Below are 15,814 nucleotides of genomic sequence, written 5' to 3' on the forward strand. Positions count from 1 at the left end.
CTGTGACTATGGCTCCGAGCGGCTACTGTTTTGTTATTTTTTCCGTTATTCATGAGGCATGGCAAGAAATGTACGGTTATAGTTGTTTTTCTTATGGCATTGCTTAGCTCCTTCCTTCAACCAACACATAATGGAGGCTGCAATGTCTTCCTGTACAACAAAATAGAAGTTGTGATACAGACCAGATTCAGGCAATTTAGGGATGGAGCCCTGAGGAGTAATGAATACCGACACTAAAAAATATTTTGCATTTTGAAAACACCCAAACTATAATTCCAAAATACTTTTGTATATCAGGCGGCCCAATGGTCGAGTGGTTAGCGCGTCGACCTCACAGTGCAGAGGTACCGGGTTTGATTCCAGCTCCGGCCTTCATGTGTGGAGTTTGCATCTTCTATTTTGCGCGATGGGATTTTGGATTTGTATTTTATTTTTCGATAGTTTTCATTTTGTATTCATGAGCTTAACTGTTTGTCAGACGAATTCAGTCTTTTAATGGTCATCGAGTTTGGGTAATGACTTCATATTGGTAAGCAAAAAGAAGGAAGTCCAAGAGAGTTGTCAAACAAAAAGGCCTGAGCAGGGAAGAAGAAAAACTATGTTGGAAACACAATTAAACTCTGGTAATGAGGTCAAACATCAGAACCAGGGCAAGGGGAGATCATTACACAGTCTGAACCAATGGCCTGCTCCAGCTGCCATGCTCTTGCTGTGGGATTAGACTCACTGTCCTGAGGCGGCACTTTTTTCTTTTTTTTTTACCAGGCTAACCCCTGCCCGCCACTGAGGCAAGGCAAGCAAGCAGCCACCCCTTGGCCTTCTGGGGGCTTCGTACCACCCCCGCCAGCCCCCTCGGTCCTGGTGCCTGTGGCACCGACGGGATTGAGGAGAAGTGAACTGTGCTGCCACGTGGGATGACAGGACGAGCCACCCCATTAGGAAGCACTGAGACAGACAGGCACCAGCACACAATCCAGCCTGTGTTGCCAGCTACAAATTACCCGCTCCCTCTATTTCTGTCAGCTCATTTGTAAAAAGCAACCAACAATGACAAGGTGATAAAAGGACATTGTATCAACGATTAGAGCACCGTGTTTAAACCCGGTGATGCTTAAGATAGAGGAAACTTCTTTTTTGTTTGGGGGGTGATCTTTTGTTGGGTTAAAAATTCTGATGGGTTCGTTGGAAACAAGATTGAAATAATGATGTAATATGGCCGTCCAATTTTACAGCATGCTTGAAATTTTACGCTGACGCCTTGCTGCCACTTTGCGACCGTGTGTGTGTGTGTGTGTGTGTGTGTGTGTGTTCAGAGAGACAAAGAGCATTCCCCCTCCATTAATTTCTAAATGCAGCCAATGTTATCAAGCAATCAGCAGCTCATGCTTGAATTTTTTGCTTTCCTTGTGCACTGGGCTCCTGAACAACGCTCTTGAAGTTCCAAACATTTAGAGTGAAGCAGTGTGCACATGTAGCGTATGCCCCAACGAATCCAGAATTTGGGAATGGGGATTATGGGAGAAGTAAATTTCCCAAGACAATTCAACTTACACTCCTGAGTGACTTACATTTTTCCGTTTTTTTTTAAATTGACTGGTATGACATACTTTAATCCTACACATAGTACAAAAAATGGGGAAATACATTTTTTAAGAAACAATTAAAACTCCAAAGTTAGTTTGACACCTTATAGTTTTATAATCATATACTTTTATAACCACATTTACAATGCCAACCCCATTTGTAATTAACGTAAAAATATATATAATTATTATTATTATAATAAAATAAATAAGGACATTTCAAAGTGACAAATTTTTGAACGATAGGATGTTCTTTTTTTTTTGTGACCTTTTCATTTGGTTAGTGCGCCGTGAGATATTTCTGTTGGGAAACAATGTTTGATAGCAAAGTCTGCAGAAGCAGTGTGCTTGGTCGCTTTCCTTTTCTTACTTGTGTGTTTTGTGTGCTGTTTTCTCCCCCCCCCCCCCTTTTGTCTCCCAGGATATCGTTATGACGGTCAGCCGCAACAATAATTCTTCTGTTCCAATTCGTATCAATTAGTATGGGATGCTAATGCAAACTGACGGCACAGTGTTCCTTGAAAGGCCCGCAAGGATGTTGTGGCGGCAGCACATCAGTGTGCAGCCAAAAGCCACCCTCTGTTCTCCTTTCTTCCCCATTTCTCTCATTCAGCGCGCAACAAGGGGCTCCGGGCCGAGAGGACAATACCAGTCGGAGCCAGTACTTTGATAATTAGTTATTGATTGAGAACAATGACGCGGCGTACACTGCCGTATTAGCTCCGACGCCAGTAGGTCGCGACACCGAGAGCCAGCCATCAAGCGAGCGGGGCCAAAACACGCCTGACTCCCTTTAATAAGATATTCCTTCATGTTTTTCCCCCGCTTTCATTGCTCTCCTTCTTTTCCCCTCCCCTTCTCCTCAGGCATGTTAGCGTTCAGGCTACACAGGGGTCAGAAGTATTAATGCCTGTGCACAAATGAGCGTCTGATGAAGGAGAATTTAATTAGAGAATGCCCACTTGAGCTTCTCATTCCACATCGCTCTGTTTTTCCTTTAACTATTTCTCTCCCTTTATTGTCTTTGACTATACGAGTCTGCATTGTTAAGTCCCCAAAGGAGTTCAGATTGACACCGGGAATTGTCTGCCTCTGGTGGTATCATCATTATTTGGGGCCGCACGGTGAGCAGCGGGTTAGCCCGTCTGCCTCGCAGTGCAGACGCGCAGGGTTCGATTCCGACTCTGGCCTTCCTGTGTGGAGTTTGCATGTTCTCCCCGTGCCTGCGTGGGTTTTCTCCGGGTACTGGGTTCCTCCCACATTCCAAAAACACGCATGGCAGATAATGGAACACTGTCAATAGGTGTGAGTGTGGGCACGAACGGTTATTCATCTATGTGTGCGCTGCGATTGGGTGGCATCCGGTTCAAGGTGTCTACCCTGCATACTGCCCAAAGACAACTGGGATAGGCTCCGGCACGCCCCGCGACCCTCGTAGGATAGCCGGTTCAGAAAATGGAGGGGTATTTGTTATTATTATCCTTTGATAATTCCACTCTTTATGTATGTATTAATGTAATTGTAATTGTGTGGGGTATAATCTCACAATTAATTATTTTGTGGACCCCAAAGTCACGGAACCCAGTTTGAAAACCATTTGAATCGACGATTGTCAAATAATCGGTGGATGTGCTCTGTGAGGAGGGACGAGAGGTTTTGAGAAGCCTCCCTAACCGACTTCACCTGATCTGCGGCCTGAAATGCACTCTTGGCATTGAAAGCATCAGTGCTACGTAGCGTCAATTGAACAATGGGAGGACTGTCAGGCGTGACAGCGGGACAAGGCTCTGACAGAGAGGGAGGTAGGAAAGGGTTACGGGGAGGGGGGCGCGGCTCAAAGGCTAAACTGCTTTGCTGGAACTAATTAAACAGATGAAGTTGTGACATGAATATGCAGATGTTGTTTACATTTTAACATATGGTATTATTTCAGGTAATAACGCTGCTGGAGCGCCTCGCCTCTCATTAATGCGAGGGGATGGGGTGAAAATGCTGTCTATCAAGAGACACCCTGAGCGTGTTTGAGGAATCGGATCAGACCGACGCGCAGGTGCCCGCGTCCGAAAATAGAAGCGCAATTAACATACATGTGGAAAGACCCTTCTGCTTGAGTCCATTTGTTAGTCCCGATAAGAGAGCAAAAAAAAAAAAAAAAAAAATGCTGTTTGTCACTTTCAACCATCCACACGTCACATATTTCATTTCAAATTATAGCAACTGATTTATTGTGTGTTTGACATTACTGTATTGATGAAGTGCTTAAAATAATTTGCGTAGATTTGCATTTTTTTTTATCTTCGAAAAAAAGCCATTCTCCATTGGTCTTACTGAACCCAGCTGAGCCTGTACCACTAACCTATGCCAGACCACTAGAAAAGTCCGATGACATGTCACGTGCCTGCACTGATTTTGAGTACTTTTTAAATGTATTCTGATTTATTGCTGTAAATAAGTCGGTGAAAACGGCCTTAAGTGTAAATATACACTACAACACTCAAAGGAACATCTCTAACACCAAAGAAACAATTCCTTCTCACATATGTATTCTTACATCAGTGTGCTAACCAAGTCATATGTCAAACATACTGTCAAGTCAAAACGACTTCTTTTTTTTTTTTTTTTTTTTTTAATACATCGCTCGTAACCACAAAACGTAGCTCAAGGCACATGTAAACTGAGGACCTATAGCACATTTCAAAATGTATATAGTTTTACTCAGTATATTAAATACACATACACACACATACATATATACATATACATATATATATGTATATATATATATATATATATACACACACACACACACACACACGCACACACATACACGTAATGTGTGTGTGTGCGCGTGTGTCAGTATTTGTAAATTTGTAAATTTCCCCAGTGTGGGACTAATAAAGGATATCTTATTTGTGTATGTATTTGTAAATAGTTGACATTGTCCGTATATGGACAGTATATAAACACAGTTTATAACGTACATACTGTGCATTTGAACTTGCTCAGTTTTAATTGACAGAGACATTCATTTCTAAATATTTTGCTCTGAACGGCATCATATTGAAAGCTGTCGAAATCAGTCAATGTAGGGACCTCAATTAATTACATGACAGTCAAAAATATTCGGAATACAAGCAGTACATGTATGATGCATTTACACAACTACAAGCACAATAAGTGAACACATTTTAATTCAGAATTTTAAAAAATACCGTTTTTATACATGCATGGTTTTTTTTAAGTTTACACAATCAATTGCATCTTTCAATAAAATTGAAAAATTGTTGATACAGCAGTTAGTAAAACTTTGAAGTCACTGCCAAATTTTCAGATCATTGACGCGTGTACATTAGCCATACTGCACCTGCTATCAACCCACTCTTCATTCTCACTGCACAGCCTGCGTTTGACCCTATTTTCACAAACTGTTGAAAAGTAGCAGAGCGGCCCGGAGTTCTTTTTTTCCTGCTGTTAGCGTGCAGTGCAACTCTGCCTATTTCCCCCCCAGAATGGCTGCTGAGAGGTTAAGAGGGAAAGGGGCCAATGGAGTCGCGTTTAGTAAGAAGTGCAGGATCACGGGGGCCAGCTGGTGGGGTGATGGGAAGCGTAATTGTGCCCGCTGTGCCGATAGAGGGTGGCGGGGTGAAAGGATGGGGTGAGAAGCCCTGGAAAAAAAGGGGGGGGAGTGGGGGGGGAGAGGAGAGGGAAGGGGCGGAGACACCTCAATTACCTGTGCTCCCTCTGACCCCTGCTCTCCCTGTCTCTCCATGCCGTCTGAGAGGCGGGGCTCTTCGCTGCAGGCACATGCACAAATGCAACCCGTCCTCCTTTGTTCAACTCGTACTCGCTCCTATCAAAACTTAAACGGAGTACACACATCGCGTTTTGCAACATCTTAAGGGAGGATTAAAATGTGAGAGACCCCACGCATGTCGAGGAGGAAAAAAAATGCTGTGTGTGTGTGCGTGTGTGCGTGTGTGTGTGTGCTTACACACTTACTGCTCTTTTAGTGCGGTAAATTGAAGACGACTAGCACATCACATCACACCTAAAACCAAATCTGTCGTATTACCATCATTGACCTATAAGAGGCAGCATGGTGCCACAGGGCATCCAGAAGGACGTAAAATACAAAGAGGAAGAGTAGAGGTAGACCATTAGGTTGTTTAAAAGAGTCTGCTGTTCTCGTTTTTTTTTTTTTTTTCTCTTTTTGTGGTTGATGATGCCTCATGTGACAGGTTATAGAAACACTCAACACAACCAATTGCTGCTCTACCTTTGCCTGGCAAAGCACCAGCTTCCCGATTGGCTGTGATTCGGTTTCACGTCACAATGTCAATTTGCACAATTCGATGTTGACCATTACGTCAGGATTTGCCATTATAAATGTTGAAAGGCTGTAAGGCTTACAATTAGCGTTTACAAGCAGATCAGGTATCATGATTCTGTTTTTGTGTGTCTACAGCAGCGTATTGGCTCTCATCTTGTGTTTTCAGGACAAGCTATTTCCGTTTACATTATCCTTGCCTTTTGCAAGTGTTTTTTGGTTTGTTTTGTTTTACTGGTCATTGTCATTTATTTTTTTCAGTCCCTCCTGAGTCCATGTCTTGAGATTCCGATTCTGTTCCGGAAGTGTAACATCAGGAAGGAAACATCACTTTTAACATAGTACACAGCCGAGGGTGATCATTTAGGATTGTCTTTTGAAACATTTGGTCATCGGACCTTTTCTTAGTTTGAGTGCAATGGAGGGAAAGTGCTTAAATTTCACCCGGTTGTTCGTATGTGTGTACCCCGCCTAAATAGTAACTGTTTAAAAAAAAAAAAAGAAAAGGGAAATGGGGGGGGGGCATTCTTTTACAAAACAAAATCAAATAGAATCGATTTCTGTCATGTATCCACGTTTGATCCCACAACTGGGCTATCATATATCAGATTAAAGACACACGGCAGCATGAAAAGCGCATTTATTTGAACTGAGCATTCCCCTCAAACATTTTTCTGTGCCTTACACGAGGCTGTCGCGGTCGATTTGGCCGCTGCCGCCGGGGGGCCCTCGTACAGTAAGTGACAGAGACGGCTGTAAAAATCAATGGCTGGCAGGAGTGTGATGTCTTAATAAACACAATGCGTGTTCGTGTGTGTGTGTGTTGTTCAGACAGGAAGACTTGGACGTGTAGACAGCGCCCGGCCTTTTGTGAGCCTGTCAAGCTGGGCCCTCAAAAGCAGATGAAGCTGTCAGATTATTAATATATTTATACTGACAGGGGCCCTCCTTTCAGTGTCCCCCTCTAAGGGGGAAAAAAAAAAAAAACATACTCCAGGCTTCAAAGGCGGTGGGGCCACGAGGTTGGATGCGAGGTCAGAGGACAAACACATTTTGAAAGCAAATTCTCTTCCTGGCGCAACCTGTTTTTTCACTGGTGGCAGAGTCTGCGACAGCGGCAGCCATTCAGCCGCATTTTAGGGCTGAATTGGCCCGGCGGCCCCGGTGATCCTGCGCCGAGCTGGGCTGACAGTCTATGTTCAGGGGTCAGAGCACCAGGCCCGACTCCCAGGACCCGCTCGCTGAGGCGCTACCGCCGCAGACCCCAAATTAAAATGTGAAAAGCTGAGCCACTGAAGGCATTCCTCGAACAGCCCCCCCCCCGCCCCTCCCCATGGCATCTTACTTTCTGTGTGACAGTTCCTCGGAGAGCGCTTTTCTCTTTCATGTTCCTCCTCCTCCGCCTTTCGATCAGCGGCCGCCGACCATTGGGGCATTTTTCACGTCAAGCCATATTTTGACTGACCAGCATAGAAACAAATAGGAATCTATATTTTTTAAAAAAAGTAGCAACCCACCTAAGTTGAGTCTTCAAACTTTGATTATGAGTAAAAGGAAAATAGTTCTCAACCGAATTAGTAAAATGGCAACAATTGTGGCGTTTGATTCTTTTGTAGCGTATTCCAGTGAGATGGAATTTAGGAAAGCAGTAAACATTCACTTGGAAGTCTTGAGTGGTTATTGCGAGACCGGTTTAATAAAGTGCTGATGTACGATGGCATGTTGCCTTTCAAGACTTTGTCAATGAAAATGAGCCAGTGCATATCTTCATCCTGCCTTGTGATATAAAGTGCAATGACGGATGGAGTAGCTGTCGGCAATAATTGTTTGGCGCTTCTCTTCAACGAGCCGCTCCCATGTTTGGCTAAAAGGAAATGATGATATCCGAAGTGTGTCACTTACATCTCGTTTGACCCGTAATTCCATTGTTGTTTCACAAAAAACAACAACAACAAAAAGTTACGTTGCAAATAGAAGTTTTTGGGGCACTTTTGTGGAAAATCACCTGTAGCACTAAACCCATCTTCAAGTACAACGTCTGAACTTGTATCATGAATGCAGCTGTCTTTTTCTTGTCAGATCTTGGTACTTTCAGCGTATAAACAACACCACCACCAAAAAGATTTGGTTTGATCTTGCGGCACAGTACAGAATGTCCCCCGGAGCGGTCCTGCTGTTCGGGGACCACTGCTTAGGATAATTTAACATGTGAACAGAGTTGTCAGAAGGCTGAGTACATACTTGATTGACTGAGCGATGGCGCGGTGTAGCCGTCAACGCCAGGATATAAATTCGATTTTCCATGTGTGTTCCGTCTGGAGCCAGTTATTGCCCGGGCTTGATGTGTTTTGATGGATCAATTATCCATTCTAGCATGTTGCCGGGCCGACATTGATTATGACACCTGTCACAATCTCCTATTAGCGGGGAAAGGAAATTGAAATAATTTAATGACAGCTAATTTGGTCTTTGTTTTAAATCTCATTACGGGACCCCCCCCCCCTCTCTCATTCACCCCCCCAAAGTAATTGTGTTTCTGCCAGGAGAGGAGGGAAAAAAAATGAAAGGCAACTATATATGACTGACTACACACACAACGCAAAGAAGCTGCTTGTGCTATTCGTTGTGCAGCAAGTAAGCTGTTTTATCTGACTGAGGAAAACAAAAACTTTGAGAAGACTCAACGTTGAACGCCCACGAGAGATGACGGCGGAATATTCAATAGATATGACGGACTGACGCAAGTAAAGAAAAGAAGAAACATTCAAGTGCCGCTGTCTCACAATTTGGGTCCGTCTAATACTTGATGAAAAAACGCAGGGTCTACATACGGCGGAGTAAACAACTACAAACGCAATCCTGAATACATTTGAAATCCATAACGCGGATCACCGTTCAACTCTTTCATCTGCTGCGGATTTGATTCGGCTTGTGTTCGCTCTCTTTGTAGCCTACTGTGCAATTAATCTTAACGTAGTCAGCTACGTCGCCCGAATTTGTACTTAAGTCTGAACTCGGCATATCGCTAACCTATGTCGAAGTGAAATCGTCATTACAGTAAATATTCATATGCAAAACAATTCCAGGCCATAGATAAAAATGAAATTTAAAAAAAAAAAAAACTAAAATAAATGTGGCGGTAGGTGACGTGGCTGCTTTGGCTGATGGCCACGTAATCTGTGTACACAAACTAGTTCACTGCTCGCCAATCGTAACATTGAAATGTCAAATGTCGTAAAACAAGGAACTCCTCCACAGAGGATGCAGCCACAAAATCGCTACTATTAGTAATACTAAATACGGCATCGACGATGCTTACCATAATTTAAATGTTTGGCACTATTAGTGATCACTTTTTGTTCGCCAAATTAGTTTTTTGTTAGTTTTAGATTCATGTGTTAAAAAAATATTTGGTGTAATTTTTGTGAGCAAGATATTTAAAATAGTTTTTACTCTAAGTATTTTGGAGTGAAAAAAAATTGTATTTTAGAAAACATTTTAAAATCAATCCTCCTCAAATTAAATGCAGGTACAGTATACCAGCCTTAATACCGCTTCCCAAGTCAAATTAATCACAAACGTTTATATCTTATTTCAAACTCAGATGGTCTCGCTTCCCATCCCTTTTTTGCCAAGTTGCCAACTTCGAAGGGGGCTTTGTGGCTTGACTTCTCATCGGGGAGTATTCCACACATTCCACTTGCTTTGTCAGTCGTAGTCAAATTGGGTGGCTGGAGAAAATTTGAGTTAGCGTCAACAAAATACACTTGCCAAGATAGCGTTGATGTTTCATCTCTTGGGAATATGTTTACGCAAAAGCTTAATTAAATGTGAATTTTGTGCATCGTGTGCTTGGATAGTTTGTGGGTATTTATGACCTGTAGTTGACGTCGAGCTCGTTTATGAACCGAGAATTTGAAATAATCTGGACGCAGTTGAAAAACGCAATTGGAAAGACGGCTGTCAGGCGACGCATGTGAGAAAGCAGCGTGGGAGCGCCTCACCGGCGGTACATGTGTGCGCATACTTGAATTTGCAAGTTAAGAGCCTTATTGGGATTACCCGGGGTACATTCCCCTCATCGCTATCATAAAGAGAAAGAGGGAAAAAGATGCCACGTCCCCCTTCTTCTTTTTTCCTGGGATTCAGTAAGCTCTCTGTCAATGCTTGTGGGATTGAATTGCCTTGGATGGTTCCCCTTCATTCCGCGGAATGATCTCAGACCTAATTTAGCGGGCAGCTCAGGATCCAAAGCATACAAGGCCGGATCTCCTCTGCATAGAACGTGTGAAATAGATAGAGCGAGCCATCCCTCAGATGTGCTCGAGTAATCTCCAGCCAGCGCCGGTCCGGCAGGCCTCGCCCCCTAAAGGGATTGATGCGGTGTCAGAACCTTTGGCTCCGGGGGTCACCTTCTCTTCTCGCCCCGGCCCAATCGGACAAAAGCCGAATTTCTTTTCCCTGCGCTATTCGTTTCTCCTTTTATTTCTTCTCCTTGAATTCATCAGCCAGGGGGGAGAGAGAGCCGTGAGCCGTGAATGAAACATTTTCATTAAAAGGGAGGAGGAGAACGAGGCCAGATCTGATCTGAGCCAATGACACCCCAACCTTATTTTATTTCTTTTTTTCTTTTTTGTTTCCTCCTTCTTCTCCTTCGTCTTCTCACTTGCCCCAGCTGTCACTCGGCAGAGACTGATTGAAATCAGCGCCGTGTCACGGCCGTCATATCTCCCCGAGACATAAAACATGCCGAAACATCAATAAGCAACCGGCCGCTGACAGCTTTCAAGCTACGACGTTGGGGACGAGGGGAAGGTTAGGGCTCTCGGGGAGGGGGACGGGGGGTGGTATACGTCCCCCGCGTGCGGTTGAAGTGTCGTCTTCAGGCTTCACCGAAGACAAGATAAAGTCTGTCGGGTTATCGCCCGGTTCAAGTTGCTTCTCGGACAGCCTAGGCCACGAGGACGTGCCCTGTCAGACAATCCTTGCGTGTGTTCCGTTTGGCGCGACGTCGGGGTTGGCGTTGGGTTGCGTGGGAAATGCTTTCAATTTGAAATGTGTGTCGTGCGTCTGAGCCGCTATTAATGTGCACGGTGCGGAATTCAGAGTCGGAATAGGTTCCTTCGTGTAGCATAAATGTCAATATTTGGAAATATATTATTACACACTGCTTCGGCGTGACTGTAGGTTTTAAAATGTAAATTAAAGTGTCACTCTTCAATGAAACGCTTGCATTTTTTTAAATGCATTTTAAAGTTTACATTGCATTGATATATATCTATCAATGCAATTTCAATATAATCTATTTTATTTCTGTAGTTTATTTTCCTCACATTTATTATTGTTTATGTATTCGTTTTTGAATGTTGGGTCACACTGAGCCATGCATATTTTCGATGTGCCAAAGAAATAAATATCACCAGAAGGTTTAAATAAAATAAATACGCATTTCTAAGTGGTGTATTTTTTGGGCTGTTTTGTATTCATTAATTCTATTCATTACCCATATAAAGTTTAAAACTTGTGCATAATACTATCTCCAACTTATTGATTTATATACAGTATCTGGATAATTTTCTCCCAATAACCCCCAGTCATAAAAAAAAAAAAGTGTTTATTTGAATTAACCCTCTTGGGTTCAGGTTGACCCATTTTCAAATGGCCCAAAAATAAATAAAAAATAATAATAATAAATAAAGTTGGTTTTGCTGTTTTTCAGGTAAATTGAACCAAACCGTATAGATGTGCTTCTAATTTTTAAAAACTATTTGGATCAATATTGTCAAACTAATTCTGCACGGAACAGCAGAAGGCTTTTCCCCTCACCGTAAACAAGCGTAATTTAGTGCCAGGCGCTCGTAGAAGAAGATTGATCGCAAACGAGTGGCCCCCATTCGAGTGTGTATTTAATTGCCTAATGGGCGTTAAAGGTTGGCGTGGCGTGGCATCGCGTGACACCTCCTCTTGCTGCGTCGCTAATGAGCTGAAAGTTTGGAGCCCGGCAGGAAATGCTGAGTCCTCCTTTTCCCTCTCACCTGGTCACCGCCGTGCTCCCGCTACCTGTAAATAAGACCTCAGTCATTAACGTGACAAGAGTTTTTGGCAGAAGTTGCAATCCTCCTAACAGTGAAACGTTCATTAAAAATGTGACTCCTATTGTTTTTTTTTTTGTTTGTTTATTTGTTTGTTTTTTTCTTCTGTGTTCAAACTAGCGGCGCCTCGCAGCACTCCCCCATGTTCTCCTCCATCTGCCTCCCGTCCATTGATCAGCTTTCCAGGGGGCATCGGTCTGTTTAACATCTGCTACGAGTTGCCGAGGCTCAGGTAACTCTGCCGCCTATTGATCTTGGCGTCCGCCTGCAGCAACATCTGCCTGCCCGCGTCGTCCTTTTTGTCAACGCTCGTTTGCCTCGGCTCGTCTAGTCCACTTTGACTCGCTCGCACAAAGGACTTACGCGCCTCTGTTCGCGCGGCTGTTGACATTGTTCCCGTAATGAAGAGGGAATTAATCATTCCGGGGTGGGCGTAGTATGAAAAAGAAAATACATATATACTCTCTATATTGTTGACTTTTCAATGGAAATATTTGTGTTAATGTCGAGAGACTGGACTGGACATGCTGCGATAAAACAGGAGATGACAGTTTTGATGATCAATTTACAAGCAAAGCCAAGTCACCAACAAAGAAATCTCAATTCGTAAAAATGTATATTGAGTTGAAATCTTTGAAAAAGTCAACGCAAAAGCGCACAGGTGAGTAGCTAGTTATCAAATAGTATCCTTAAAAATAATAATAAATGGAATTCCATGAATAATCGTGTATTTGGTCCAAAATAAAGTGTACCGTGCTTAATCGTGTACGTTCACATTATACAACATTTCATGGTATTCTTTTAAAATAAATATTTGGTTGAAGTCATACAAAATAATTTGACACATCATTTTTTTTGGCACATTGTCAAAGCATACAAACAGGTCATTATTTTTACATCACCAATACATATTTGTTTGAAATCATGGAGAAAATATTTGGAAACAATTCGATGGTGTCATATTAGACAACAATTCTGTGAAATTAATACCAAAATATGTATTTGGTTGATTTTATAAATAGAAAATACCAGTATATATTTTATTATGTCTTATCATATCGTGAATACATACTTTATGATGAATCTGAAAATAAGCGTTTACAATTAAATCTTGAAATAATATCATTGATTCCAAGTCCTCCATTGTCAATAAAACCAAAACAGTTTCATTAGAGATATATATAATATTATTATATTCTTGACATTTGTGTGAATATAAATATAATATCAATACAAATGTAATGTGGGTACTGTATTTGATTCATCTTCGAATTTGTCTCCAGCACTCTGAGAGTAGAAAAAATCAAAAATGCGGCTTCCGCTGCCGCCACTGCTGAGCTTGTTTAATTTGCTCTTTTACGTGCGGGGCGCAGGTTAGTTCATTTCAATTTTTGATTTCAAAAGCTATCAAATACACCTCGCACGAGGAAATCAATTTTCCCAGCTGCCCCGGCTTTTGTGGTCGAAAAGAGCGGCCGCCATTGGGGGAGCGGCCCCAGTCACGTGACCCAGTCAGAGATTAGTCGGGGAAGGCCACGTTGCCGCCACCTCAATTACGCTCTGCCTCTTGTCATTTACCTCCAGAACACCTCATTCATATTTAATTCATGAAAGACTCTGCAAGATTAATTGTCATATGGATGATGTGGAGCAAACGCAGCAGCAGTTCTCTACTTATTGCCCGTAAATTGGGACACACCAAAAAAAAAAAAAAAAACACCCAAATAAAACTGCATGTTTATTAACTAAAAGTTCCGTCAAATGAATACGTTGCAGGGAACATTGATTTTAAATTGTAAGGAAGATAAAGATGACGGCCATCGCGCGGCTTGATTATTCGTCTGAAAAAGCGCGGCTGGCGGTGCGTTTCAGTGTTTTGACGCATCCCGATACGATCGGCGGCTGCCTTTCATCAACGTATCACATGCACAATGAGGCCATTTTGATCACAGCATTACGCCTGCAATTATAAACTTTTAAATGCGCGCGGCAGGGCGGGAGGTGGGGTGAAAAAAAAATCGAAAATTCCTTTTGATACATTTGACTGATTGTTGACACCGGCGTCTCCACGCTGTGAGTATAATTTTACAATCTCATTAAGTCCGTAAAAAACATTTTTTTTAATGTATATTTGTTGTTGTTCCGACACAAACCCAACCCCCCTTTTTAGTCGAACCAAATTGGGAATGTATTTAGTAATCAAAGAATGGATCAACCCCGGCAACTGGAGAAGAGGCAATTTGTGGCTGTATCATGAGATTATATCCATTAGACAGTCGGTTTGTGTGTGCGTGTGTGTATTATTCTATGGCGGGTTCCCATGACAACTGTTTTGGGGCGAGGCCTCGGTGGAAAACCAAGCTCAGCTGTCATCGCTCCACCTAAAAGCTTTGTAATTGCTCTCATTTGCATAGTACAATTAAGTGTGTTAGCTCACAGCAAGAACAATCAACCTCCACTAAAGACGGGGGACGCTATAATTATTATATCAGTGGATTGCGACAAGCGCGTCACTGATGAGCCTGTCAAGCTCCATTCCTCCGGCTCTGTGCAAACACTCACCCGGCGGCGGATCCGTGGAGCTGTTTGGAATGTTTGGACTCAAATCGCTGAGCCCCGTTCATCGCAGGGACCGGGTTTCAGGCTCACAAGGTGGCATTTGATGTTTGGGCGGCGTGTGAATGTCTGGATGCGAGCTGCGGACAACAGCAGCTTCAGTGAAAACTCCCTTGCGACATGCAAGGGCTTCACAATAAGTAAGAATAATGTAAAAAAAAAAAGTTATTGATGAGATGCGCAAAATAATACAGAAGAGCAATCGCAATGTATTTCAATCCAGGGCCATTCTGTGGTGCCATCGTTGAAAATCCAAGGTTTTCTCAGCAAATACAGTACATTTTTAGATTTTCTTTTCATTGTTTTCCAATATTTAAAAAAATATCGGTTTCCTCCTCATTTTCCGTGTATTGAATCTTTATCAGCGTTTTTAGAGAATCTTCAGGTTTTAATTGATTCCCGCCCAAGTGCTTTTCAATGGCCGTCAGTATTATACAGCAATTCGTAGGCTGGGACGGTCCCAATCCCACTTGAACAGCGGGGCTCGACTGTACGGTAAAAAAACATTATTTCAATAGTTTGGATGAATCCGTCCATCTTCGGATCGCATCGGCGATCGGCTATCATTTTGTTGTTTTTCGTGAACCTGCTGATCGGTGATTGACTCTTAAATTCTGAGTGTATGAAGCCCTGGGACAATTCCATTTTCTTTGCCAGATAACCAAAACATCGACTCATATTTGGCTTTCCTCCATTTGCAAATTTATCAGTCCCACCAAATGATGTGGCCTGCTGAGGGAAACACTTTTTGCATTCATCTTTGATCCGGCCGCGCTCTCGGTCATCGGCGACCGAAGCTTCGGAAAGGTTACGTGGACACGGCGTGCTTGTCATTGTTACTTTCCCCTCGCCCCCCACCCCCCAGACGATCAGGAGTGTGTCATGAAGAGCTCTTGAACTGGCGGGCGGAGACGCGGTGAGACCAGTCCGGCAGGATGCCCCTTTTGGCTCCGTGAGCCGGTACTACACACTCACTCACACACACACTTAGTCCACACGCATTGTTTGATACATGGACAATTCTTCATACAGTTGTTCCACCGTGTTTATTCTGGAGGCTAACAGCCTTGACATGTCGCCATGCAGCGCTTTCAAAGAGGCGCCCATGAAAGCAGGTGCTTTCTAAGCTTTTTTATCAAGCCTGTGATCACATGCTGCAGCACATCTTTGCCTCCAGGGCCCTGCCGTGTAATGGA

The 15,814-nt window shown here is 43.0% G+C and overlaps 1 long non-coding RNA gene across 1 annotated transcript in view; it reads left to right on the top strand.

Moving 5' to 3' along the window:
• Positions 1-15,814, top strand: part of LOC147206537 (uncharacterized) — a 132,374-nt gene that overhangs the window by 75,275 nt on the left and 41,285 nt on the right. The window contains exons 3-4 of the long non-coding RNA XR_015100753.1: positions 12,123-12,234; positions 15,484-15,578. This is a non-coding gene — a long non-coding RNA (uncharacterized LOC147206537). The remainder of the gene's footprint in view (positions 1-12,122; positions 12,235-15,483; positions 15,579-15,814) is intronic.

Source organism: Hippocampus guttulatus, chromosome 4 (genome assembly GCF_054856545.1).
Source record: "Hippocampus guttulatus isolate MCC_2025c chromosome 4, RoL_Hgut_1.0, whole genome shotgun sequence".
In the NCBI taxonomy this organism is placed as follows: domain Eukaryota; kingdom Metazoa; phylum Chordata; class Actinopteri; order Syngnathiformes; family Syngnathidae; genus Hippocampus; species Hippocampus guttulatus.